Below are 27,513 nucleotides of genomic sequence, written 5' to 3' on the forward strand. Positions count from 1 at the left end.
CTCTTGCCACTACCATCAGATCCACCACCAACACCATCATTACCAGCTGCCAACCCCCGCCCAATTCCACGGCCTCTTCCACCAGCCTTCCTCATTTTTGGTAGAAATGTAGACAAAATCCAACAAACTATATAGTAATGTAAAACAAGGTACAAGGTGTCTATAGGACAGGGGAGATTTAGAATTTCTGCACACACTTGTGGACAGTGGACACTTTTGGATTGTGTGAGGCCCACTGATATCTGAGCGCTATGTGACAGGTTCGATGGCACAGCTGCCTGTGACCAAAGTGACGAGAGGATAATGGAGATTTTGAATCTCTGCGCACACTTTTGGACACTGGACACTTGTGGATTGTGTGAGGCCCACTGATATCTGAGCGCTATGTGACAGGCTCGATGGCACAGCTGCCTGTGACAAAAGTGACGAGAGGATAATGGAGATTTTGAATCTCTGCGCACACTTTTGGACACTGGACACTTGTGGATTGTGTGAGGCCCACTGATATCTGAGCGCTATGTGACAGGCTCGATGGCACAGCTGCCTGTGACAAAAGTGACGAGAGGATAATGGAGATTTTGAATCTCTGCGCACACTTTTGGACACTGGACACTTGTGGATTGTGTAAGGCCCACTGATATCTGAGCGCTATGTGACAGGCTCGATGGCACAGCTGCCTGTGACCAAAGTGAGGAGAGGATAATGGAGATTTTGAATCTCTGCGCACACTTTTGGACACTGGACACTTGTGGATTGTGTGAGGCCCACTGATATCTGAGCGCTATGTGACAGGCTCGATGGCACAGCTGCCTGTGACCAAAGTGACGAGAGGATAATGGAGATTTTGAATCTCTGCGCACACTTTTGGACACTGGACACTTGTGGATTGTGTGAGGCCCACTGCTATCTGAGCGCTATGTGACAGGCTCGATGGCACAGCTGCCTGTGACCAAAGTGACGAGCGGATAATGGAGATTTTGAATCTCTGCGCACACTTTTGGACACTGGACACTTGTGGATTGTGTGAGGCCCACTGATATCTGAGCGCTATGTGACACGCTCGATGGCACAGCTGCCTGTGACCAAAGTGACGAGAGGATAATGGAGATTTTGAATCTCTGCGCACACTTTTGGACACTGGACACTTGTGGATTGTGTGAGGCCCACTGATATCTGAGCGCTATGTGACACGCTCGATGGCACAGCTGCCTGTGACCAAAGTGACGAGAGGATAATGGAGATTTTGAATCTCTGCGCACACTTTTGGACACTGGACACTTGTGGATTGTGTGAGGCCCACTGATATCTGAGCGCTATGTGACACGCTCGATGGCACAGCTGCCTGTGACCAAAGTGACGAGAGGATAATGGAGATTTTGAATCTCTGCGCACACTTTTGGACACTGGACACTTGTGGATTGTGTGAGGCCCACTGATATTTGAGCGCTATGTGACACGCTCGATGGCACAGCTGCCTGTGACCAAAGTGACGAGAGGATAATGGAGATTTTGAATCTCTGCGCACACTTTTGGACACTGGACACTTGTGGATTGTGTGAGGCCCACTGATATCTGAGCGCTATGTGACACGCTCGATGGCACAGCTGCCTGTGACCAAAGTGACGAGAGGATAATGGAGATTTTGAATCTCTGCGCACACTTTTGGACACTGGACACTTGTGGATTGTGTGAGGCCCACTGATATCTGAGCGCTATGTGACACGCTCGATGGCACAGCTGCCTGTGACCAAAGTGACGAGAGGATAATGGAGATTTTGAATCTCTGCGCACACTTTTGGACACGGGACACTTGTGGATTGTGTGAGGCCCACTGATATCTGAGCGCTATGTGACACGCTCGATGGCACAGCTGCCTGTGACCAAAGTGATGAGAGGATAATGGAGATTTTGAATCTCTGCGCACACTTTTGGACACGGGACACTTGTGGATTGTGTGAGGCCCACTGATATCTGAGCGCTATGTGACACGCTCGATGGCACAGCTGCCTGTGACCAAAGTGAGGAGAGGATAATGGAGATTTTGAATCTCTGCGCACACTTTTGGACACTGGACACTTGTGGATTGTGTGAGGCCCACTGATATCTGAGCGCTATGTGACATGCTCGATGGCACAGCTGCCTGTGACCAAAGTGACGAGAGGATAATGGAGATTTTGAATCTCTGCGCACACTTTTGGACACTGGACACTTGTGGATTGTGTGAGGCCCACTGATATCTGAGCGCTATGTGACACGCTCGATGGCACAGCTGCCTGTGACCAAAGTGACTAGAGGATAATGGAGATTTTGAATCTCTGCGCACACTTTTGGACACTGGACACTTGTGGATTGTGTGAGGCCCACTGATATCTGAGCGCTATGTGACACGCTCGATGGCACAGCTGCCTGTGACCAAAGTGACGAGAGGATAGTGGAGATTTTGAATCTCTGCGCACACTTTTGGACACTGGACACTTGTGGATTGTGTGAGGCCCACTGATATCTGAGCGCTATGTGACACGCTCGATGGCACAGCTGCCTGTGACCAAAGTGACGAGAGGATAATGGAGATTTTGAATCTCTGCGCACACTTTTGGACACTGGACACTTGTGGATTGTGTGAGGCCCACTGATATCTGAGCGCTATGTGACACGCTCGATGGCACAGCTGCCTGTGACCAAAGTGACGAGAGGATAATGGAGATTTTGAATCTCTGCGCACACTTTTGGACACTGGACACTTGTGGATTGTGTGAGGCCCACTGATATCTGAGCGCTATGTGACACGCTCGATGGCACAGCTGCCTGTGACCAAAGTGACGAGAGAATAATGGAGATTTTGAATCTCTGCGCACACTTTTGGACACTGGACACTTGTGGATTGTGTGAGGCCCACTGATATCTGAGCGCTATGTGACATGCTCGATGGCACAGCTGCCTGTGACCAAAGTGACGAGAGGATAATGGAGATTTTGAATCTCTGCGCACACTTTTGGACACTGGACACTTGTGGATTGTGTGAGGCCCACTGATATCTGAGCGCTATGTGACATGCTCGATGGCACAGCTGCCTGTGACCAAAGTGACGAGAGGATAATGGAGATTTTGAATCTCTGCGCACACTTTTGGACACTGGACACTTGTGGATTGTGTGAGGCCCACTGATATCTGAGCGCTATGTGACAGGCTCGATGGCACAGCTGCCTGTGACCAAAGTGACAAGAGGATAATGGAGATTTTGAATCTCTGCGCACACTTTTGGACACTGGACACTTGTGGATTGTGTGAGGCCCACTGATATCTGAGCGCTATGTGACAGGCTTGATGGCACAGCTGTGACAAAAGTGACTAGAGGATAAGGGAGATTGGATTGCTTTTAAAAAAGCAGTTTGCGGAGCAGTGGGTAAACAGCAATGCCAGCGTGTCAGGAAGCCTTAAAAGGCAGCCCAACAACCAACACCACTGATACACCACAATATAGCCTCCCCTTGCACTGCACACACAGTGACTTGTGTGTTGTGCAGGCCAAATCGCTAGCAGCAGAAGCAGTTTTTTTGTCTTCTTCCCTGCCTAACGCTCTCCCTACAGAATCAGCAGCAACCTCTCCCTATACTAAGATCGGCAGAAGTAAGATGGTGGTCGGCGTGCACACCCTTTTATACCCCCTGTGACGCCCACCAAAGCAAGCCAATCACTTGCATGCCCTTCTGAAAGATGGTGGTGACCCGTGCCTAGGTCATCACGTTGCCCACAGTGTCCGTGGATCCTGATTGGCTGAAAAAGAGCGCAAAACAAACTTTTGAAACGCGACTTTGGCGCGTAAGTCGCCGACCTCGTGGCCGACGTCATCCTAGGGTCGGGTTTCGTTTCATGAAACCCAACTTTGCCAAAAGTCGGCGACTTTTGAATTTTTTCGACCCGTTTCGCTCAACTCTAGTGAGGACATGATGTTAGACACAGCATTTAGACAATCGCCAGTGTTTTCTAGAAAGGCTGGCGTGATGTCAGGAGAAGAAGCATATAATTGGGTGTCGTCAGCATAGAGATGGTACTGGAAACCAAATCTACTGATTGTTTGACCAATAGGGGCAGTGTACAGAGAGAAGAGGAGGGGGCCTAGGACTGATCCTTGAGGAACCCCAAAAGTAAGGGGAAGGTGAGAGGAGGAGGAATCGGCAAAAGATACAGTAAAGGAGCGGTCAGAGAGATAGGAGGAGAACCAGGAGAGAACGGTGTTCTTGAGGCCAATGGAACGGAGCATAGTGAGGAGGAGCTGATGATCCACAGAGTTGAATGCTGCAGAGAGATCCAAGAGAATTAGCACAGAGTAATGACCATTTGATTTAGCTGTTAGTAGATCATTAGAGACTTTAGTGAGGGCAGTTTCAGTAGAGTGTAAAGAGCAGAAAGCGGATTGGAGAGGGTCGAGAAGAGAGTTATCAAAGAGATAGCGGATAAGACGGGAGTGGACCAGGCGTTCCAGGAGTTTAAAGATGAAGGGAAGATTAGAGACAGGTCTATAGTTAGCGGCACAGTTTTGGTTGAGGGATGGTTTTTTAAGTAGTGGATGTATGATGGCATGCTTAAATGAGGAGGGAAAGATACCAGAAGAGAGAGAGAGGTTAAATATTTTAGTTAGGTGAGGGGTGACAGCAGTGGAAAGGGACTGGAGGAGATGTGACAGAAATGGGTCACTGGTGCAAGTGGTTGGGCGAGAAGATGCAAGGAGCCTGCTTACTTCTTCTGTGACTGGTTCAAAATCAGAGAGTGAGCTAGATGTAGTGGGGGAGGGAGGACAGTGCATGGTATAAGGTGATTGGGAGATAATTTCCTGTCGGATCTGGTCAGTTTTTTCTCTGAAGTAATTGGCCAGATCGTCAGCTCAAACATTTAAGTATGACAAACATGCCAAAGAATAGGAAATCAGGAAGGGGGCAAACACTTTTTCACACAGCTGTAAAAAGGTCAAATCAGTATAAGGCTATGTTCACACAGAGTTTTTTTCCTGGGTTTTTTTCCTGGGAAAAACTGCTCTCATGGCAGTAAAGAAGTTGCTTATAAAAAACAGCTTTTGCTGCGTTTTTGCTGCCTTTTTATTGCTGTGTTTTGTTGTCTCTTGTGCAAGTTGAAAAAGGTCAGTGGCCAAAAATAAGCACCAAAAACGCAGAAAAAACTGATACCTGAGTTTTTTGCTGTATATTTGCTGCGTTTTTGCACATACCCGTTGTTTCCTATGGGTGTAAAAATTCTGCAAATACACAGAAAAAATGAAAGTGACATGCTGCAATTTGCAAAAACGCAGGAGCTTTCCAAATCAGTCAGGAAAATAAAACCAATGTGTGTGCGTGAGAAAGTTGCTGGTACTGTAAAACGCAGCTGGAAATTTGAATAAAAAAAAGCAGCCAAGAAATGCTGCAAAAACGCAACATGAGAACATAGCCTAATTTTTCTATCTGGTGTAAATGCCACTATGCTCTGGAATCTAGCATTGTTGTTTTTTTTTGTTCTTTTGCCTCTCCATGCCTAGGTAGATCTATTCTTTTAAAGGGAAACTGTCACCAGACTTTTGTCACCCAATCTGAGAGCAGCATCATGTAGAGACCCCTTTTCCAGCGATCTGTCACTTACTGAGCTGCTTGGTGTAGTTTTGATAAAATCATTGTTTTATAAGCAGGAGATTATCAATTTCTGCCCATGCACAGTGTGTAAAGAAAGCTGCCATTCTGTTTTGTAGGCAGGGTTATACCAAGCTCAGAATTCTGAAAACTGGTAGCAGACTAAACAAGGATTTTATCCAAACTTCTGCAAGCAGCTCTGTAATAGATACACCACTAAAATCAGGGTCTATGCTGGTCCTCTCAGGTGGAGTAGCTAAAACCTGATGCCAAATTCCTTTTAACTAAGTGGGTGTGACCTATACTTTGTAAACCACACCCAGTTGGCTAACAAGACTAGGCTCATACACAAACAAGAGAGGGCCATATCTCAGGAACGGAGAGGCACATGAACAAAAAAACAACAACACCAGATTCAGTAGAACAGCGGCATTTACACTAGGAAAACAACATATATCAAGTAACAAATCCTCCTTAAAAGATTTATCTGAGACATTCAATACTTGAAGGTTCTCAAATCAATAACCAAATCACAAAGCTGATGTCTGTGGGGAAACCTGACAATATATTTACTTTCTCTGTGGCGCCACCGCTAGGGGAAATCAATTATTACATAGTGCCCATTGAAATCAATAGGTTGTGTTTGTCCTACAGGACATTCAGGGGCTTAAGATTGGAGATTAGAGGAGCCCCAAGGGTCCCTCGGCTGCACAGGAAAAGACTATAACTATTAAAAGGAGTCTGTCACCCCATTTTTGGACTATTAGCTGCCGGCACCGCCATCAGGGGCTTATCCACAGTAGATAAGAAGAATGCTGTAGATAAGCCCCTGATGGGGTGACAGATTCCCTTTAAAGACCAGTGATAGTTGAGGGCCCTGTTGGGAATTTTACATTTGGGCCCACAAGCTTCAAGACAGACCATTGAGGATAGGATGGGTGTTCCTGAAAGCACTCTGGTCAAGAGATGGGGGTCCAGAACAGAGCCCACCTCCTTCATTAGTTCAGAAATTTCTTATAAGGATATTATATGTAAATGGGTTTTCTAAACTGGACAACTCTGCTAATATGTGCGGTAAAGAAGGGTGTAAATGTGCAGTCTGTCCCACCTATTGCTGTGCTGCTCCACTATTTTTCCATGCCCGTCTTTCAGCCTTCTGCCCAATACTTTTCTTTTACTTTGTTGGTTTTGGAAGCTATGACTAGCCGGTAGCTTTAGTCTATGACTCCATGTAATGGCTGGCCAGAGCTGAGTGTATTGTCACCAGTAGGAAAATCCATCATCACAATAAAGTGTAAAGTGCAAAGAATGCTGAAAGTGTGAGGCCCCCAGGCAGATAATCATCTGACAGAGCGAGAGATTAGAAGAGATTCTTCCATGTGCTCTACTGATTTATCATCTGCGAAGAAAAAAAAAAATCGTCATTAGTGCTTCTCGGCCTGGAAAATTGAGTAGCTATTACTAAATATACAACCTGGATAAGCAGTAAATTCACATGAACCAACGGTATTTTTTTTCTTCAGTTAAGTATTTTTTTTCCATTGACTCCCTTCTTATGTCATTTTTGTAAAATTGTACATCCACCCTTTCAGCTATTGACTCCACTAGGAGGAGCAAAGTCACAAACTTAGGCCGGTTTCACATTTGCGCTTCAGGCTTTGGCGGTGCCTGCGTCCTTTTGACGGTGCGCTGAGTGCAACCAAATTGCAACAGGTTGCGTTTGGCGCTGGTCTGCGTACCGTCAAAAGGACGCAGGCGCCACAAAAACATATACTGCGCACGGCCTGTGTCCTCAGTGATAAAGATAGGGGACGCATGACGCATGTAGCGTCATGCGCCCGGAGGCGGAGCTACCAGTAGAGGCATGGCAGGGGGCGGGGCTTAGCGGCGGCCGTGCGCAGGCCGTCGCTGCGCCCTTAAGTGCAAATGTGAAACCGGCCTTAGTTCATTGAATATACTGTATAGTATGCAGAAATCTCCTATGCGCCCTCTAGAGATTGCTTCAGGCTAGAATCTCGTCATTTAAATGGAATGTGTCACCTATAGAGATGAGCGAATCCAAATTGCAAAGTTCAAGGTTCATACTTTTCCGGCGCTGAACACCGAACACGGACTTCCCTCGGAATTCGGTTTTAGTGGTCGAGAGTTTGGAGGTCGAACACTGAGTAGAGAGAAAAATAGAGAGAGAGAGACTTTTGCAGCCCCCTAGCCCTTACTATGACCATTGCCTTCTATGTGAGTTGAGCTCAAGTTTGAGTACAGTTTTGGACTAAAGTTCAATTGAATCTGACAAACCCGAACATCCATGGGTCCACTCATCCCTAGATAACTATATTGTTTTTAATTTATCAATACAAGCTAATCATACATTTTCATAATCCGTTTATTTCTTGATTGTATATTTTTTATTCTATTTTCTTTACATAGTTACTTTCAACAAGGGATATATTTTATAGCACATGCAGTGACTATGGGCAGTTTCAAGGTGACCAATGACTTCTATTGAATAGTGTTGTGGGCAATGTTCATGGAAGGTGGCCAGTAAAATAACTAGCCTACCGTCACACTCCGTCAAGAAAGGGCTTTGTCCTTTGATGGACACAAACAGCGCCATAAATAGCCCATTAATTATAATTGGGTCTTTTTTGCATTCATTCAAGTGGCCTTTTTTACAGTAAAAATGTTCCAAACAGGTTGTAAGTGTAATTCTCCGGACCGACCCCACTTTTCTGTCCCTATTTTGTAGCACCATACAGAGTAGTATGTCTACTAGTGTTGAGCGATACCTTCCGATATCGGGAAATATCGGATCGTATTGGATCGGACCGATACCCAAAAAGTATCGGATATCGCCGATTCCGATACCGGAAACCAATGCAAGTCAATGGGACAGAAATATCGGAATTAAAATAAACCCTTTCTTTCCTTGTAGGTTAATTCTACATGAAGGAAAACAACTAAGAATAATGTAAAATGTATTGGGGGAGGTGGAGGAGACATTAAAGGCATAGAGGTTTAGCCCAATCAAATGTAATAGCAGGAATTAATTGTTTTTTTTAAAGACGTTCGGAGTTACAAAGATATTGACTATGTTTTTATTTTTTATATTTTGTCAGATATGTATGTTTCACTACTTACATGCTCTTCACCTTCTTTTTTACTTCTCCAAGACTTTCTCCTTCATGATCCTTAGCAGGAGCAGAATCTTTTTCATCAACTTCTTCTTCACCTTATTCATCTTCTTCTTCTTCTTCACTTTCTTCCTATTATTCTTTTTTTTACATTCTTCATATTCTTCTTATTCAACTATTATTCTTCTTCATATTCTACTTCTTCATCTTCTTCCTATTCTTCTTCATCATATTCTTATTTGTGACAGGCATTCCTGTTGTTGTAATCTATAAAAGTTTGAAGATTACACCTTCCGTTCTGCCTGTCACAAAAGATTTACAACAGGATTTGTCCGCGTTCAGTTTGGCCTGCAGCTGCAGACATTTTCCAGGGGCACCACGAGGAGGAACGGACTCACCACTATACACTGCTTAGTCTTCTTCTGCTTATAATTTAGATAATATCTTTTGCTCTGATTTTTGGTCTTATGCTTAATGTTCTTATGCTTCTTGGTCTTCTGCTTCTTGGTCTTCTGCTTCTTGGTCTTCTGCTTCTTGGTCTTCTGCATCTTGGTGTTGTCTTCATTTTCTTTGTCCTCTTGGTCATCTTCTTCAGGGTCATCTTTTTGGTCTTCTTCGGGGTGGTCTTCAGGGTCGTTGTCTTCAGGGTCATCGTCTTCGGGGTCGTCATCTTCTTCGGGGTGGTCTTCAGGGTTGTCGTCAGGGAGATCCAGAGTGATTACCAAAAACCATTTCAAAAAGCTTGAACTTGGAAATGTAGCAAAAGGTACAAGAAGGCTGAGGAACTGCCGAGAACTGGCTGACGGTACTGGAACCCGGATGGGTAGCAGAAGGAACAAGAGCCAATGGCACTACCGAGGACTAGCTGATGGTACTGGAACCCAGTTACTAAGCAGGAGGTACCTATGCTAGAAAGCACTACCAAGGACCAGTAGACGTTGCTGGAACTCGGATACCGAAAAGGAGGCACCTAAGCCAAAGGCACTGCCGAGAACCAGCTGACGGTACTGGAACCCGGATGGGTAGCAGAAGGTACCCATGAAAAACAAAGTTGCAAGGCCGCGAGCCGGCTGCAGATACTGAGACCCACAGTCCTACATGGGGTGCTTGTCCTATTGGCACTACGGAACCAGCCTTTATTGCCAGATCCCGCAGCCCACGTAGGAAGCAGCTAAACTGCAGGCACCATAGAGTTGGCTAACCCGACCACAACACGACAGGACAACGTATTGGTGGCAAAGTGACGTTGACACTACCCAGAAACAGCCGGCATACTGGAACCAGGCTGGGCAGGAGGGAGTACCCGTGCCAAAGACACTGCCGAGAACCAGCTGACGGTGCTGGAACCCGGATGGGTAGCAGAAGCTACAAGAGCCAATTGAACTACCGAGGACCAGCTGACGGTGCTGGAACCAGGAGGGGCAGCAGAAGGAACAAGAGCCATTGGCACTACCGAGGACCAGCTGATGGTACTGGAACCCGGTTACTAAGCAGGAGGTACCTGTGCTAGAAAGCACTACCTGTGCTAGAAAGCACTACCAACGACCAGCAGACGTTGCTGGAACTCGGATACCGAGAAGGAGGCACCTAAGCGAAAGGCACTGCCGAGAACCAGCTGACGGTACTGGAACCCGGATGAGTAGCAGAAAGAACAAGAGTCAATGGCACTACCGAGGACCAGCTGATGGTACTGGAACCCGGTTACTAAGCAGGAGGTTCCTGTGCCAGAAAGCACAACCAAGGGCCAGCAGACGTTGCTGGAACTCGGATACCGAGAATGAGGCACCTAAGCCAAAGGCACTGCCGAGAACCAGCTGACGGTACAGGAACCTGGATGGGTAGCAGAAGGTACCCATGAAAAACAAAGTTGCAAGGCCACGAGCCGGCCGCAGTTACCGAAACCCAAAGTCCTAGAGGGGGTGCTTGTCCTATTGGCACTACGGAACCAGCCTTTATTGCCATATCCTGCAGCCCACATAGGAAGCACCTAAACTGCAGGCACCATAGAGTCGGCTAACCCGACCGCAACACGACAGGACAAAGTTTTGGAGGCAAAGTGACGTTGACACTACCCGGAAACGGCTGGCGTGCTGGAACCAGGCTGGGCAGGAGGGAGTACCCGTACCAAAGACACTGCCGGGAACCAGCTGGCGGTGCTGGAACCCAGGGTAAATACTACAAACAGAGTGGAGACAGAGGCCTAATTGGAGCAAGTTTAAAATCTGTAGTTGTGTGAGTGTGGACAGAGCAGGAGAAATTGCCGGACACACAGCAGGGGAGCAGCTGACATTACTGAACCCCACTAACACAGGAGCTAGTGTTTTCTCTGTGCAGACGGCACTACTGAGCAGCAACTGGCGGTGATGGAGCCCAGGGTCAATCAGGTTGTAGGCTGAGGCCTAATTGGAGCAAGTCTATGTCACGTAGCAGTTGGGACAAATGACAGGAGACGTGGAACCTGGGCCCCTGAACTGCCCCTCAGGCTAAGGAGGTGCCCTGACTTTCCTTAACTTGGGGGTACACTTGAAGGTAGTGAGGCCCAAGTCCCCGACCTGTCCCTGTCTCCTGTTTAGCCCTGAGCTAAACCACCAACCCCCTCCCAGGAGGTGAGACAGGGAATAAAGTGTACTGCACAACACCCAAAGGAAAAAGGGAAAAACACCAAAACACTTATCTGGCTCTGCTGCAATCATCAGGCAGCAGAGTGAATCACCGGATAAACTTTTCGCAGTGACTCAACAGCTAAGAGCCAGCTGCCACCTTCACCATCTAACTCTGCTGCGGACACCGGGCAGTCAGAGTTCACACCAGTTTCAGCAGTGGCTCTTCACCTCAGAGCCCACTGCTAACTTCACTGTGGTTCGCATCCAAAAGGAAAATGCTGCTATTACCAACACCTGCTCATAGACCATGTGACCCTATATAGGAAAAGGGAATGGTCAAATGATCAGGGGCCAAAAGCTGCTATAACCCCAGTAACAACCGGGGGCAAAAGGCAAACTAAAGAAAGTATCAGATGTAATGACACTTGTGGCCACCGGGGGCAAAAACCCATATCAAGCCCCCAGAAGCCTGAAAATAAAGGTTTTCATGAGGGAACCCAGACTCTGACACGGATCCAAGAATTGGACCATGACAGTTTAATATCTGATGTTGTGTGAATGTGGACGGAGCAGGAGATATTGCCGGACACACAGCAGGGGAGCAGCTGGCGTTACTGAACCCCACTAACACAGGAGCTAGTGTTTTTCTCTGTGCAGACAGCACTTCTGAGCAGCAACTGGCGGTGTTGGAGCTCAGGGATTACAGTTCAGGTGGTAGAAACATGAACACAACAGGAGACCTGGATACTGTTGCCAACTAATTATTTAATCTGGAAGAGGACTGGCAAATTCTGGCGAGATCCAGGCCTTGTTCATTTTCAGAAAAGTAAGCCGGTCAATGTTATCGGAGGATAGTCGCATGCGACGGTCTGTTAGTACACCACCTGTGGCACTAAAGACGCGTTCCGATAATACACTAGCAGCAGGGCAAGCCAGCACCTCCAGTGCATACTGGCTAAGCTCTGCCCATGTATCCAGCTTAGAGACCAAAAACTTGAAGGGGGAAGAGCCATCTGGGAGTACACTGAGAGGGCAAGACATGTAGTCTGTCACCATCTGACGGAAACGTTGCCTCCTGCTGACTGGAGCCGTCTGTGATGGTGTAGAAATTTGTGGCGGGGACACAAAACTTTGCCACATTTGGGCCATACTGGTCTTGCCTTGTGCTGAGGCACTGCTTCTGCTCCCTCTTTGTGCAGAGCTTCCTCCACTGCCTCGACGCACAGAGCTGCTTTGTAAAGCACTAGCAGCACTGCTCTCGGGTGGAATGGAGAACATGATGGAATGCACCAGTGTGTCTTGGTACTCCCGCATTTTACACTCCCGGTTCATCGGTGTTAGGAGGCTTTGTAAGTTGTCCCGGTAGCGAGGATCTAGGAGGGTGTACACCCAATAATCAGCCGTGTTGAGAATGTGGGCGATGCAGCGTTCGTTTCTCAGGCACTGCAGCATGAAATCAACCATGTGCTGCAGACTCCCAACTGGCCAAGAAACGCTGTCCCCTGCTTGAGGCGTCATCTCTGCCTGCTCTGCATCACCCCACCCTCGCTCTACATACTGACTACTAGAGCATTGTGTACCTCCGTCCTCTGGAGAGATGTCTTCCTCCTCCATTGACTCCTCCTCATCCTCCTCACAAAGTGTCCCCTGCCTAGGCCTTTGTGAGGAACCACGTTGCGCAGACTGTCCAGAAGCAGATGGCTTTTGTGACTCCTCATCCTCCACCTCTTCCACAACCTCCTCCCTTAGTTCTTGCAGTGTTTTTTCAAGCAGGCAGATAAGAGGGACAGTCATCTGCACTCGCCATCCGCGTGGAAACATCGAAGGCACGCAAAACGTGGCAGATGTCCTTCATAGAGGCCCACTCAGTGGTTGTAAAGTGTGAACGGCGCGCAGTGCGACGTGTTTGCGCCTGATGCAGCTGGTACTCCATTACTGCTGCCTGCTGCTCACACAACCACTCCAACATATGTAACGTTAAATTTCACCTGGTGGGTAGGTCACATATGATGCGATGTTCCGGAAGGCGGAATCGGCGCTGTAGAGCTGCAATGCGCGATCTTGCCATGCTGGAACGCCGCAAGTGGGCACACTCAAATTCAAATAAGCTTTATTGGCAGGACTAAATACACATTAGTTTTGCCAAAGCAAGTGTACAAAAGGGAATAGGGATAGGGACTGTAGGGATGTTGGGTAGGGGCTGTAGGAAAGTTGGATGGGGGCAGATCCAGGATGGGGCTATAGAAGTCCATGGCATAGGGAAGGTGGTTGGGGGGATGGGGGCAGATCCAGGATGGGGGCTATAGACTACACTCTAGGTCCGCATACTCTCTATGCGGACCTTGTGCAGCAGTGCATCAAGATCCGGATAGTCCCTCAAAAAACTATGCACGACCAAGTTGAGCACATGTGCCAGACATGGGATGTGAGTGAGGTTGCCTAGGCCCAGAGCTGCCACCAGATTTCGGCCATTGTCGCACACTACCAAGCCTGGCTGGAGATTCGCTGGCACAAACCACACGTCGCTCTCCTGCTTGATGGCATTCCAGAGCTCCTGCGCTGTGTGGCTTCGATTCCCCAAAGAAACTAATTTCAGTACGGCCTGTTGACGTTTGGCCACGGCTGTGCTCATATCGGTCGTAACAGGTAAGCGTTCACGGGTCCATGTGGAGGTAGACCGTGACGGCTCCTGCAGCGCTGATTCAGAGGAACTGGGGTATGAGGAGGAGTCAATGTGTACAGACTGGATTCCTGCAATCCTTGGAGTTGGCAGAACACGTGCAGCGCCACTCTCAAGATCTGTATCCGGCTCCACAACATTTACCCAATCGGCAGTGAGGGAAATGTATCGTCCCTGTCCATGGTTACTGGTCCACGCATCGGTGGTCAGGTGGACCTTGCTACTGATGGCGTTTAGTAACGCATGTTTAATTTTTCCCTCCACATGCTTTTGCAGGGCAGGGACGGCTTGCCTGCTGAAATAAAAGTGGCTGGGCACGTTGTATTGTGGGACTGCCAATGCCATGAAGTTATGGAAGGTGTCAGTCTCCACCTGCCTGAATGAGAGCATTTCAAGGGACAGTAGTTTTGCAATGCCAGCATTCAGAGCCTGTGCTCGGGGATGGTTTGCAGAGTATGGCCGCCTTTTCTCCCATGCCTTTGCTACCGATGGCTGTAGAGTGGCCTGGGTGTGTGAGGATGACAGGGAACGTGGTGATGTGGGTGGAATTACACTGGGTCTCTGTACAAAAGTGCCAGAGGTTCTTCCATGGCGATCCTGTGAGGAAGCCGAACCAGCTGTGTGTGAGCTGGAGGAAGAGGCAACAACACGAGCTGAAGAGGTGGTAGGTGGTGCTGTAGGTTGGCCTACGTCTTCAGTGTGTCTTTGTAACTCCACCACGTGCTTGGTCCGCACATGTTTCCACATATTTGTGGTATTGAGGTTGCTGACACTTTTCCCTCTTTTGACTTTCTGATTACACAGCTTGCATTTGACAAAGCAGATGTCATCTGCAACTGTGTCAAAAAAGGACCACGCACTGCAAGTCCAGGGAGCGCCTGTTTTGGGTTTTGGAAGAGGAATGCTCCTAATGGGTGCCGAAGTGGAGGCTACAGACAACCAAGTCTGCCCCCTCCCTCTCCCTCCTGTTTTGGCCGTTCTGGGAATCTCTTCCTCAGAGCTGCTCCCACCACCTTCCTTTTCCTCACGCCATGATGGGTTAAGGACCTCATCATCTACACTACCCTCTTCAAACACCTGCTTCTCCTGGGTAGTCTCGCCAGCACAGTACGCACCAGAAAGTGGCACCTGAGTCTCATCATCAGATGCGTACTGAGGTGTGCTGACCATAGGCACTGGCCCACCCGCCTCTTCAGATTCAGAGAGACAAAGCTGTTACGCATCACTGCATACTCCCTCTTCTTCACATTCTAGAATGCTGCTTGGCTGGCCCCCTCTTTCCAAGCCAAGAGATTCAGAGAACAGAAGTAGAGATGGCTCCTGTCCACGGCTCTCTGACTGCCTGGGCAATTTGGCAGGTGGTGACGAGACAGATGGTTGCTCTTCAGTGCTCTAGACCTGAGAGGATGTGGAAGTAATTGAAGTCGATGCGTTAGCTGCCATCCATCCGACTACAGCTTCAATTTGTTCCTACCGCAGCAGTGGGGTATGGCGAGCTCCTACAAAGCTGTGCATAAAGGACTATTCCCTGGGAAAACTGGGGGATGCTGAGTCACTGGTGCCCGCAGGAGGCACAGAATCCCCACGTCCTCTCCCTGCTGAAACTCCACACCCACGACCACGTGCCTTACTCCCTGCCTTCTTCATCTTGGTAGACTGATAAAGATAGGCAGAAAAGTACTAAGGGCTTAGTGTGCTTATTCCTGAACAGCTGCTAAGAAACACTAATTTTATAAAGTGTGGACTACACTTTAATATGAGCTAATGTGGCCTACGCAACTGTAAAGTGGAGTGTTTGGTGAACTTTTTTCACAAAAAAAAAGGATGTGATCAAAGATGTAAAACTGATAGTATCACAAACTTTTTGTAGCTATTACAATGCAGGAAGGTAACCTACAATGCAATAGATGAGGCTCCAAAAAATAGGCTAATACTAATCTGGCTGGGGCTGCAGGGCACAAGCCAGCAGAAAGGCTCCTCTATCTACTCCTATATAGTGTTTGCAACCAATCTAGCTGGATACGGATGGAAGCACACTAATAGGAGAAATTCAGGAAAAATAAGCAGCACTACAGCAAGAAAGGACAATGTATGAGGCAGTGACGCACGCTGAGTAGACTACAACCAGAGGTGGCTGCAGAACACACTACAGCGAGAGCTGCACTCACACACAGAGACCTCAAAGACAGCCGTGTACAGTGCAGAGAACTGTGCACTAGCACTGATAGGCTGCAGAAAGGCTCCGCTATCTACACCTATATAGTGTTTGCAACCAATGTAGATGGATACTGAGGAAGCACACTAATAGGAGAAATCAAGAAAAATGAGCAGCAATAAAACAAAAAAAGGACTATGTATGAGGCAGTGACGCATGCTGAGCGGACTACAACCAGAGGTGGCTGCAGGACACACTACAGCATGAGCTGCACTCACACACACAGACCTTACAGACAGCTGTGAACAGCGCTGCAAGGCAAAAGAAAGCTACAGCAGTTGATAAAGTAGCCTGGGTAAAGCACTATATAGAAAATCGCTATCTCTAACTGTCCCTCAGAGTCTGAACAGCAGCGTCCTGTCCCTAACTGAATTCACAACAGAGTGAACCCAAAATGGCGGCGGCGGCTTTTATAGTGCATCATGACATCATTTCAGCAGCCAATCACAGCCATGCCATTAGTTAACATGTCTACATGCCTAACAGGATGTGCCCACATTTCTTAGGATTCCTCATTGGCTGAATCAAATTAAACTGGCTCATAGCATTATGGGAACTTCCTATTCCGGTATTCGATATGCAAAAAGCATCGGAACTCAGTATCGGAATTCCGATACCGCCAATATCGGCCGATACCCGATATCTGCAGAATGCTCAACACTAATGTCTACACAACATGGGGACTTGTCGGGGGAGCCTCTGTATATTCTTTATCCGAGAAGACCTCTTTTCTGAAGATCCTATGTTACTGAAGGGTTAGGTCATGTATTTGGTCAGTATTTTACCTCAGTATTTGTAGGCCTAAACCAGGAGTGGAACAATCAGAGGAAAAGTATAATAGAAACCCATCACTAGAGATGAGCGAATTTGTTCGGATTCGGTTCTGAATATGATGGGAATCTAATTTTGGTTTTGCAATGTTCGTCAAACACAGCCAAATGTCATTAGAGTCAATGGGAGAGGAAATTTCCGAATCTGTTCAGAATTGATCATAAGACATACAGTCGGCACGAATAGATTTTGAATATGGTGTGAGTATGTCAAAATCAGATTCGGTGACAAAATCCGAACAAATTCGCTCATCACTTCTAAATTTATCACCCACTCGTGGATTTGGCTTACAAATTCTGAGGTAAACAACTGACCAAATACTGAATGTGTGAACGTGGTCTAAATTAACACTCGACAGTGACAACATTGTGGCCAGTAAAGGAGAGGTTCCTGCTCCTCTTCTGCAGCATTTAACTGTGTTTGGACTCCATCAGAGAACCAGAAGGAATGTTCTTCAAGCACTGATTAGTTTTTAATTAGTTATTAGCTGTGTGAGTTGTCATCCTTACTAAGCCTCATGAACTGAAGAGTTGCATGGCTGCTCAGTTCAATGGGATCGCTGGTTGTGAGTATCCTGTCTTTTCTGTGTAGAGAGATGTAAATTTGGATTTTATCAATAGGTCATTTTCTAATGGAATATCTTAGTAATATTGGTCATAGCAAAGGGTTAAGTGCAGGGAAAATGTGTAGAATCAATTGATTTACATTACATAGATGATAGTTAGACACCAACATTTCAAAAAGAATGAATCTACTGTTATCCCAAATGCTTGTGAATATCACATGACATGAAGTTTTACCTGAAAATACTCTGTAAAAACTAAATAACACACAGAGCAGGGTTTTGAATGCATCCTAAGTAAAAGGTGACAGATGTGTAATTTATAATTATTTTTGTCAGTCCTCCAGAAATATCCTGGAGGCTCTTGGATCCCCAAAAAGATAGTAAACCTCCTAGTACCTCAACAGGTTCCCAAAACCTCTCAAGCATACAGGTGCACAATCATGAGGGCATGAAGCAGATGTGTAGATGTGGTGTGGCTTGTAAAAAGAGGATGTAGTGATACAGAAAACGTCAACAGCACGTGGATGTTCCAAATAACTGTTAAGGCTGTGTTTGAACTCTCTCCTACCACCTCTGCTGCTAGGCAGGGCCATATTTGCCCTGCCGACGACATTAAGGGATGCAGTCGTGATCCTGTGTTACATTAATCTGGCTGGAACCTGTGGTCTCACCCAGACAGGGTGTCTATGTCTTGTTGTTGTTTATCTGTTGAAATGAACTCCCTCCTGTGAGTCTTCGGCTGGCCACTCCATTATTTTAACCCCCAGCAGTTACCTCTAGCTGCCAGTTATAGTTCTGCTTTCCCTGGTTCACTCCTTTTTCTCTGCTACTGCTCAAGTAGTTTGATTCCTCTCCTTGACCTCGGCTTGAGTTTTAATTTCATGACTGCCTCTTGATTTTTTTTCCTGATCTTGACTTTCTGGTTATGATCCGGCATTTTGACTATCCTATGTCAGTCTGCTCCACCAGACCAGCAGTCACTCTTGGGACACAACCTGGGTGCCCTACATAACTTTGGATTTCTGTACAGGGTTTAAGGGCTGAAGATGGAGTGGATTGTGCAAAGCCTGTCCATGGAAGTCCTTTTAAGAACTACAAGCCATCGACTAACTGTACTCCATTATACATCTTTGAATCATACTGGTATCTGTTATGAAAAAGTGGATGGCATTCAGGCCTCTTCATGCCCAAAGGCCATTGTGAAGCAACTATCTTTGTGTCCTCCACATCGTCAACAATGATAAGATGTTAGTATTTCCAAAAATCAATAGTTCAAAAGGACAGATATTGTACTAGATTTGTCATCTTAACCAAGAAAAACCCACACTATAGATTTATTGGATGCTGTCCATTTAATGTAGTACATAAAGCAAGGTCAGACTGGCCCACCGTATATCTGTCTGTGAGGTCTACTCACACTCCTGTGTTTTCAGCATTGCATGGTAGAGCTTATTATAACTCATTACAGATTTGTAGAAACACAGTCGGTTCATCACCCTAGAGATCACATCGCATCCCGTCCTGTCATCACTCATGATTTGTGGCTCTTTGGTCACAGAACAAGCAACAGAGACAGAACATGTAGCAGGGCAGACTATGGTGGAAAGTGAAAAATCACACGATAGTACTCATACTAGTCATTAATTATATTGTAACATTCACATAATACAACATCCTCCACCATGTTCACACACCAAAATAATGATCGCCTACTGGATGGTTAAAGAGGAACATGTGTAGACAAATCTACGAACATGTCACCATGCTCCTTAGAAGTCCATCAGTCACCCATTACTGCATCAAAACAAATGTAAAATGCACACAATAATGCTCTATTGAATACATTAATGTAGTTTCAAAAGGGCAACACTTTAGGATCAAAGTAGTAATTGCCTTAGCAAAGGATGGTTATTTGGGAGGTATGCAAAACAGGTATGGGTGAATTGACTTCCACTGAAATTGCCCCAAGTGTGAGATAGAGAAATTAGAGCCTACTGGGAGCAGGGCCTAATGTACATCAGTAATGAAAAATATCTGTCAATCATTGTAATCCTGCCTGGGTTGATAAGAAGACTGGTGAAAAGTCTTCCATAAAGGGAATCTGTCAGTAGGATTTTGCCATGTAATCTGATAGCAGCATGGTGTAGGGACAGATACCTGATGCGTCACTTAGTTTACCGAATGCAGCAGTTGTTATAGAATCCCTATTTTCTCTGCTGCAGTGCTTGAAATGCTGAGCTTTTTATGTACACCGTGTAAGGGGATCGTCGAGGCAGCGGGTACCTGCGTGATGGGTCCGGAACTATAGAGGCCACATCCACTGTTCCCAGGGGAAAGCCTGAGTGAGGCGGACCTTCCTCTGTTGCCTGGGGGAAGCTCTAGAGAGGAGGGGCTTCCTACTGTCGGAGGAGGGCGGAAGAGGAAAAAGAGAAAGCGCACGAAGGAGGTCAGTTTGGTGCCAGGGCAGAGCAGGGCGCATACAGGTGAGCGGTACGCTCCGCACCCCATCCTGACACAGAGTACCGGCGCTGCAGGTGATCAGATGGGTAGGGACTGCTGTCCTGAGCAGCAGTAATCCAGAGAGAGAGAGCCGTGCACAGCAGAGCCATGCAGAGCCGTGCAGAGCAGAGCCGTGTAGAGCCATGCACACAGAGCAGAGCCGAGCCGGGTGTTGAAGCAGCCACAGAGAGTAGTGTTCTGGCCGGGAGCACCAGTGCCAAGCAGATCAGCATCACCTGCCGCCAACAGCGGGGACCAGGGAGAGCGGGACATGCGGTGTGTGTCCAGTGACCGCCAGAGAGAACCAGGTGCTGTACACTAAGTAACCGTGAGTTCCACACACGCACTGCCCAGGAGGGACCGCGTATTCGACTGACACTTGCGCCCTGACGTTGTCAGCAGATAGTTGACCTGACACTTGTGACCTGACTGCACCAGTGAAGATAGTTTAGGATCCACGTTGGGCTCGCAGAGGGCTGTGACTGGTGCTTTTGTTAGCCACCTGCAGTAGATGGACTAGGGGCAGTAGAAGGTACCGGAGACTGACCACTGCCGCCAGAAGACGGATCATCATCTACATTATTTCTGGAAAAGACACTGCGCCCACCGGTTGCCAGCGCTATTGAGTACTCAGCAGGAAGTACAGTTTAAGGACTTTCTGATACAAGTCCTACCGAGCTACCGTTATCTGAACCGCTGTTCTTCATCTCACCATATCTTTTGCCATTTATTCTGTTAAACCCTTTACCTCCCTGCGTGGCGTATTCCTCTGTAAATAAACCTGTTAACCCTTGCTCTGCCTCCTGTCCGTCACTGCATCCTGCGTTTCTGCTTGAATCTTACAACAGTATCTTGATAGGATGCTGGTAAATAGAGTTGGGGCAGGGTTGGACCAGGAGGCACTAGACACCTAATTATGTAGTGATAATCTCCAGGTGATAAATCATTGTATTGAAACAGCAAAACACAACCAAATACAGTGGGTTTGTAAAGTATGCACCCCATCATGACTGAAAAAAACAGAAATGTACACATTTTTGCAAAACAAAAACTGAAATATCACATGGTCATAAGTATTCAGACTTTTTGCTCAGACACTCATATTTAAGTCACATGCTGTCCATTTCCTTGTGATTCTACTCCTTCATTGGAGTCCAGCTGTGTTTAATTAAACTGAGAGGACTTGATTTGTAAAGGCGCTCACCTGTCTATATAAGACCTCACAGCTCACAGTGCATGTCAGACCAAATGAGAGTCATGAGATCAAAAGAAACTGTCCAAGGAGCTCAGAGACAGAGTTGTGGCAAGGCACATCTGGCCAAGGTTACAAAGGAATTTCTGCAGTACTCAAGGTTCCTAAGAGCACAGTGGCCTCAATAATCCTTAAATGAAAGAAGTTTGGGACCATCAGAATTCTTCCTAGACCTGGCCGTCCAGCCAAACTGAGCAATCGTGGGAGAAGAGCCTTGGTGAGAGGGGTAAAGAAGAACCCCAAGATTACTGTGGCTGAGCTCCACAGATGCAGTAGAGAGATGAAGGAAAGTTCCACAAAGTCAACTATCACTGCTAGGAGTGGAGAAGCAGAAAGCTCATCTGCATATTTCCAGTTTCATTCAGGGAAGAGGAGAAGAGTCGCCTTAAGCTGATCGATCGTTGGGACTTGCCGAGTCTCGCTGTTTGAGGACATCGCAAAACCAGGGATTGGAGAAGCAGGATGCTCATCTGCATATTTCCGGTGCATTCTGGGAAGATGAGAAGAATTGCCTTAAGCTGATCGATCGCTGGGACTTGCCGGATCTCGCTGTTTGAGGACATCGCAAAACCAGGGATTGGAGAAGCAGGAAGCTCATCTGCATATTTCCGGTGTATTCTGGGAAGATGAGAAGAGTCGCCTTAAGCTGATCGATCGCTGGGACTTGCTGGGTCTCGCTGTTTGAGGACATCGCAAAACCAGGGATTGGAGAAGCAGGAAGCTCATCTGCATATTTCCGGTGCATTCTGGGAAGATGAGAAGAGTCGCCTTAAGCTGATCGATCGCTGGGACTTGCCGGGTCTCGCTGTTTGAGGACATCGCAAAACTGCATGCCATCCAGCATAGACTGCATCAGCAATAGCAATATGGACGAGAAGAAAATCCACATGGTCACCTGCAACACATGCTACATGTTTACGGATCTTCCGGCCCAAAAACTCAACTTTACCTGTCAGAAGTGCAAACTTGTTGCCCTCTTAGATGAAAAGGTGCAGGGACTGGAAGAAAGAATAGCAACATTGAAGGTAATTAAAGAACAGGAGGACTTCTTGGATGAAGCAGAAGCAACTATTCAGAATACGGAAAGTGAGAAAAGCTTCAGAGCACATACAGAGGCTGAAAAGTGGAGCCATGTGACGAAAAGAAGCAAACGGATTAAGTGGTCATCACCACCCACACAGCTTAGCAACCAATATGAAGCCCTCATGCTGGAGAACAAAAATGGCACAGCTCAGGATGATACTGTATCTACAAGAGAAGACACACTATCAACAAAAGAAGTTACTCTGTCAACAAAAGCGAAAACAAAAGACACTCAAAAACACTCACGAGCAACAAGCAGTGCATCCGGAAAGAAAAGAAGAGTGGTAGTTATGGGCGACTCACTACTAAGAGGCGCGGAGGCAACTATCTGCAGGCCGGACATAACAGCACGAGAAGTATGCTGCCTTCGAGGAGCAAAAATCAAGGATGTGGCCAACAGGATACCAACTATCCTCAAATCCAAGGATGGCTACCCTTTCCTACTGATACATGTAGGCACAAACGACACGGCAAGAAATGACCTATCAACTATCTGCAAAGACTTTGAAATTCTGGGGAAGAAAATAAAGGAACGGAACGTACAGGTTGTTTTCTCATCAATCCTCCCAGTCGATGGTCATGGCCTCAGAAGATGGAATAGGATACTAGAGGTGAACAACTGTCTACGACGGTGGTGCAGGCAACAAGGATTTGGAATCTTGGACCATGGCGTGAATTACCTTTATGATGGACTTCTTGCAAGAGATGGGATACACCTCACAAAACCTGGGAAACACTCATTCGCCAGAAGACTTGCCACACTCATCAGGAGGGCTTTAAACTAGAAGAAGACGGGATGGGAGGAAAAACAGCAGACAAGAACATGCAGCAGAAGGACAAACTAATCAAGGATACTAGATGTGTAAAGAGGACCCAAGACAGGGTACTCATAAGGAAGCTAAGAAAAAGGAAGCAAAACTTCTTTCCTGCATGCTGACCAACGCAAGAAGCCTGACCAATAAGATTGAAGATCTGGAATTGGTAATGTATGAGGAAAAATACGACATAGTAGGAATAACTGAGACATGGTTAGACGACAGCTATGACTGGGCGGCTAACTTGCAAGGATTTGATTTGCTTAGGAGGGATCGTAAAAAAAGGAAAGGGGGTGGAGTCTGTATATATATAAAGTCCACTTTAAAGCCCACACTAAGAGAAGATATACAAGAGGGAAATGAAGAGGTGGAGTCTCTATGGGTGGAGGTACAAGGAGAGAAAAGTAATAAAATCCTCATAGGGGTTTGTTATAAGCCACCAAATATAACAGAAACCACTGAAAATGCATTATTGAAACAAATAGACAAAGCAGCAAATCACAATGAGGTGATTATTATGGGGGACTTCAACTACCCCGACATAGACTGGGAAACTGAAACCTGCATATCTCAGAAAGGAAACCAATTTCTTACAGTGACCAAGGATAATTATCTGTCACAACTTGTGCAGGGCCCAACTAGAGGGACAGCCCTTCTGGACTTAATTTTAAGCAACAGGCCAGATAGAATAACAGAAGTACGAGTCGATGGGCACCTAGGGAACAGTGACCACAATATAATACAATTCCACTTGTCCTTCAGTAAGGTGCCCTGGAAGGGGGTTACAAAAACGCTGAATTTCAGGAAAGGAAAGTTTGATCAGCATAGAGAGGACCTTCGCCGAATTGATTGGGACAATGTCCTCAAAAATAGGAGCACAGAAAATAAATGTGAAATATTTAAATCAGTTTTACACACCCACTGCGAGCTAGCCATACCGTACAGAAATAAAAGGGCTAGGAACAGGAGAACACCAATGTGGCTAAATAAGGATGTAAAAAGGGCAATAAAGAACAAGGCATTTAGGAAGCTAAAACAAGAAGGCAATGAAGAAGCATTAAAAAGCTATAGAGAAAAAAATAAAATGTGTAAAAAACAAATACATTTAGCAAAAGTGGAAACTGAGAGACTCATTGCTAAGGAAAGTAAAACAAACCCCAAACTATTCTTTAATTATATAAACAGTAAAATGATTAAAATTGATGGTGTCGGCCCTTTAAAGAACAATGAGGGTGAAATCATAGAGATCGATGTGGGAAAAGCAAATGTTTTAAATACTTTTTTCTCAACAGTGTTCACACAGGAAAAGGATTTGCCAGGGGAAATGCAGAGTGATAATATAAACTCCCCATTAAGTATTACCTGCCTAACCCAGGAAGAAGTGCAGAACCGCCTTAGTAAGATTAAAATTGACAAATCACCAGGCCCTGATGGCATTCACCCTCGGGTATTAAGGGAGTTAAGTAATGTGATAGACAGGCCTCTATTCCTTATATTTAAAGACTCTATAGAAACAGGGTCTGTTCCTTTTGATTGGCGGCAAGCAAATGTGGTACCAATATTCAAAAAGGGGTGTAAAAGGGAACCTAGAAATTATAGGCCAGTAAGCTTAACATCTGTTGTGGGTAAAATTTTTGAAGGGTTTCTAAGGGATACCATTATGGAATATCTCAATGTTAATAAATGTTTAACTCCATATCAACATGGATTTATGAAGGATCGCTCCTGTCAATCTAACCTGATCATCTTCTATGAGGATGTAAGCTCTCAAATGGACCAAGGAGAATCATTGGATGTCATTTATCTCGACTTCTCTAAAGCATTTGACACTGTCCCACATAAAAGCATAAAAGAATGGTAAGTAAGATGAGAAAGCTTGGGCTAGGGGAAAATGTGTGTAGATGGGTAGGTAGCTGGCTTAGTGATAGAAAACAAAGAGTGGTTATTAATGGTGCATACTCAGATTGGGCCAGGGTTACTAGTGGGGTACCACAGGGTTCTGTATTGGGCCCCCTACTATTTAATATATTTATTAATGATCTAGTGGATGGCTTACACAGTAAAATATCAGTATTTGCAGATGATACAAAACTATGTAAGGTAGTTAACACAAAGGAGGAGAGTTTGCAACTACAGACAGATTTGAGTAAATTGGAGAATTGGGCTGAAAAATGGCAAATGAGGTTTAACAGAGATAAGTGTAAGGTTATGCACATGGGAAGGAGAAACAGATGCTATAATTACTTACTAAATGGGAAACTGCTGGGGAAATCAGACATGGAAAAAGACTTGGGCATCTTAGTCAATAAGAAGCTAAATTGGAGTGCCCAGTGTCAGGCAGCTGCCACCAAAGCAAATAGGGTCTGGGGACTCGAGATGAAAACATAATTCTCCCTCTGTACAAATCACTCGTCAGACCACACTGGGAGTATTGTGTGCAATTTTGGGCGCCGGTGCTCAAGAAAGACATTACTGAACTTGAAAGGGTTCAAAGGCGGGCTACTAAAATGATAAATGGAGTTGGTTCACTACAATACCCAGAAAGGTTATCAAAATTAGGTCTATTTACTCTAGAAAAGAGAAGACTTAGGGGAGACCTAATATATATGTACAAGTATATCAGAGGGCAATACAGAGATCTCTCTAATGAACTGTTTGTACCAAGACTGTGACAAGAACAAGGGGGCATTCTCTTCGTTTGGAGGCAAGACAATTTCTGCACCAGCATAGAAGAGGGTTCTTCACAGTAAGAGCAGTGAGGCTCTGGAATTCTCTTCCTGAGGAAGTGGTGATGGCCAACTCTCTGAATGAATTTAAGAAAGGAATGGATGCTTTTCTTGTGAGTAACAGTATAGAATGTTACGAATAACATAATATTATAGGTAGATGGTTGACCCAGCTTAGGGGAAGGAATTTTTTTCCCTATTGAGAAAATTGGCTTCTACTCTGTGGGTTTTTTGCCTTCCCCAGGATCAACAATGCAGAACAGCTGCACTAAAAATAGGCTGAACTAGATGGACATAAGGTCTTCCTTCAGCCTTCAAAACTATGTTACTGCAGCCCTCCACCATTCGGGCCTTTAAGGCAGAGTAACCCAATGGAAACCTCTCCTCAGTGCAAGACATATGAAAGCCCACATAGAGTTTGCTAAAAAAAAACACACGAAGGACTCCCAGACTATGAGAAATAAGATTCTCTGGTCTGATGAGACAAAGATAAAATATTTTTGTGATAATTCTAAGCGGTATGTGTGGACAGAACCAGGCACTGCTCATCACCTGCCCAATACAATCCTAACAGTGAAACATGGTGGTGGCAGCATCATGCTATAGAGGTGTTTTTCAGCTGCATGGACAGGACGACTAGTTGCAATTGAAGGAAAAATGAACACGGCCAAGTACAGAGATATTCTGGATGAAATCCTCTTCCTGAGTGCTCTGGAACTCAGACTTGGCCGAAGGTTCACCTTCCAACAAAACATCGAACCTAAGCACACAGCTAAAATAACAAAGGTCTTTCTTCAGAACAACTCTGTGATCAATATTCACTGGCCCAGTCAAACCCTATTGAGTATCTCTGGAGAGACCTGAAAATGGCTGTCCACCAACGTTCATCATCCAACCTGACGGAACTGGAGAGGATCTGCAAGGAAGAATGGCAGAGGATCCCCAAATCCAGGGGTGAAAAACTTGAGGCATCATTTCCAAGAAGACTCATGGCTGTACTAGCTCAAAAAGGTGCTTCTACTCAATACTGAGCAAAGGGTCTGAATACTTATGACCATGTGATATTTCAGTTTTTCTTTTTTAATAAATTTGCAAAAATTTCTACATTTCTGTTTTGTTTCAGTCAAGATGGGATGCAGAGTGTACATTAATGAGAAAAAAATGAACTTTTTTGCATTTACCAAATGGCTGCAATGAAACAAAGAGTGAAAAATTTAAAGGGGTCTGAATATTTTCCGAACCCACTGGAGGTGAAACATCGCTAAAATCAGGGTTTCAGCCTCTACATTATGTTAGTCTCATATTACATAGAAAACAACTGCTGACAGCTTCCCTTTTAAGATATAAAATAGCCCTAGTGGCCAGTGGGAAAATTTCAGGATTACGTACCGTATTTCCCATCCACCCCCTCCCAAAAACATAAGGCTGGTTTCACACTTGCGTTTTTTAGCGCTGCGCCTTGTGTGCTATCATGCGCATTGCTCCCCTATATTTAACA

The sequence above is a fragment of the Dendrobates tinctorius genome, unplaced genomic scaffold, assembly GCF_039654945.1.
Source record: "Dendrobates tinctorius isolate UK_male_01 unplaced genomic scaffold, ASM3965494v1 ptg000083l, whole genome shotgun sequence".
Taxonomy (NCBI): domain Eukaryota; kingdom Metazoa; phylum Chordata; class Amphibia; order Anura; family Dendrobatidae; genus Dendrobates; species Dendrobates tinctorius.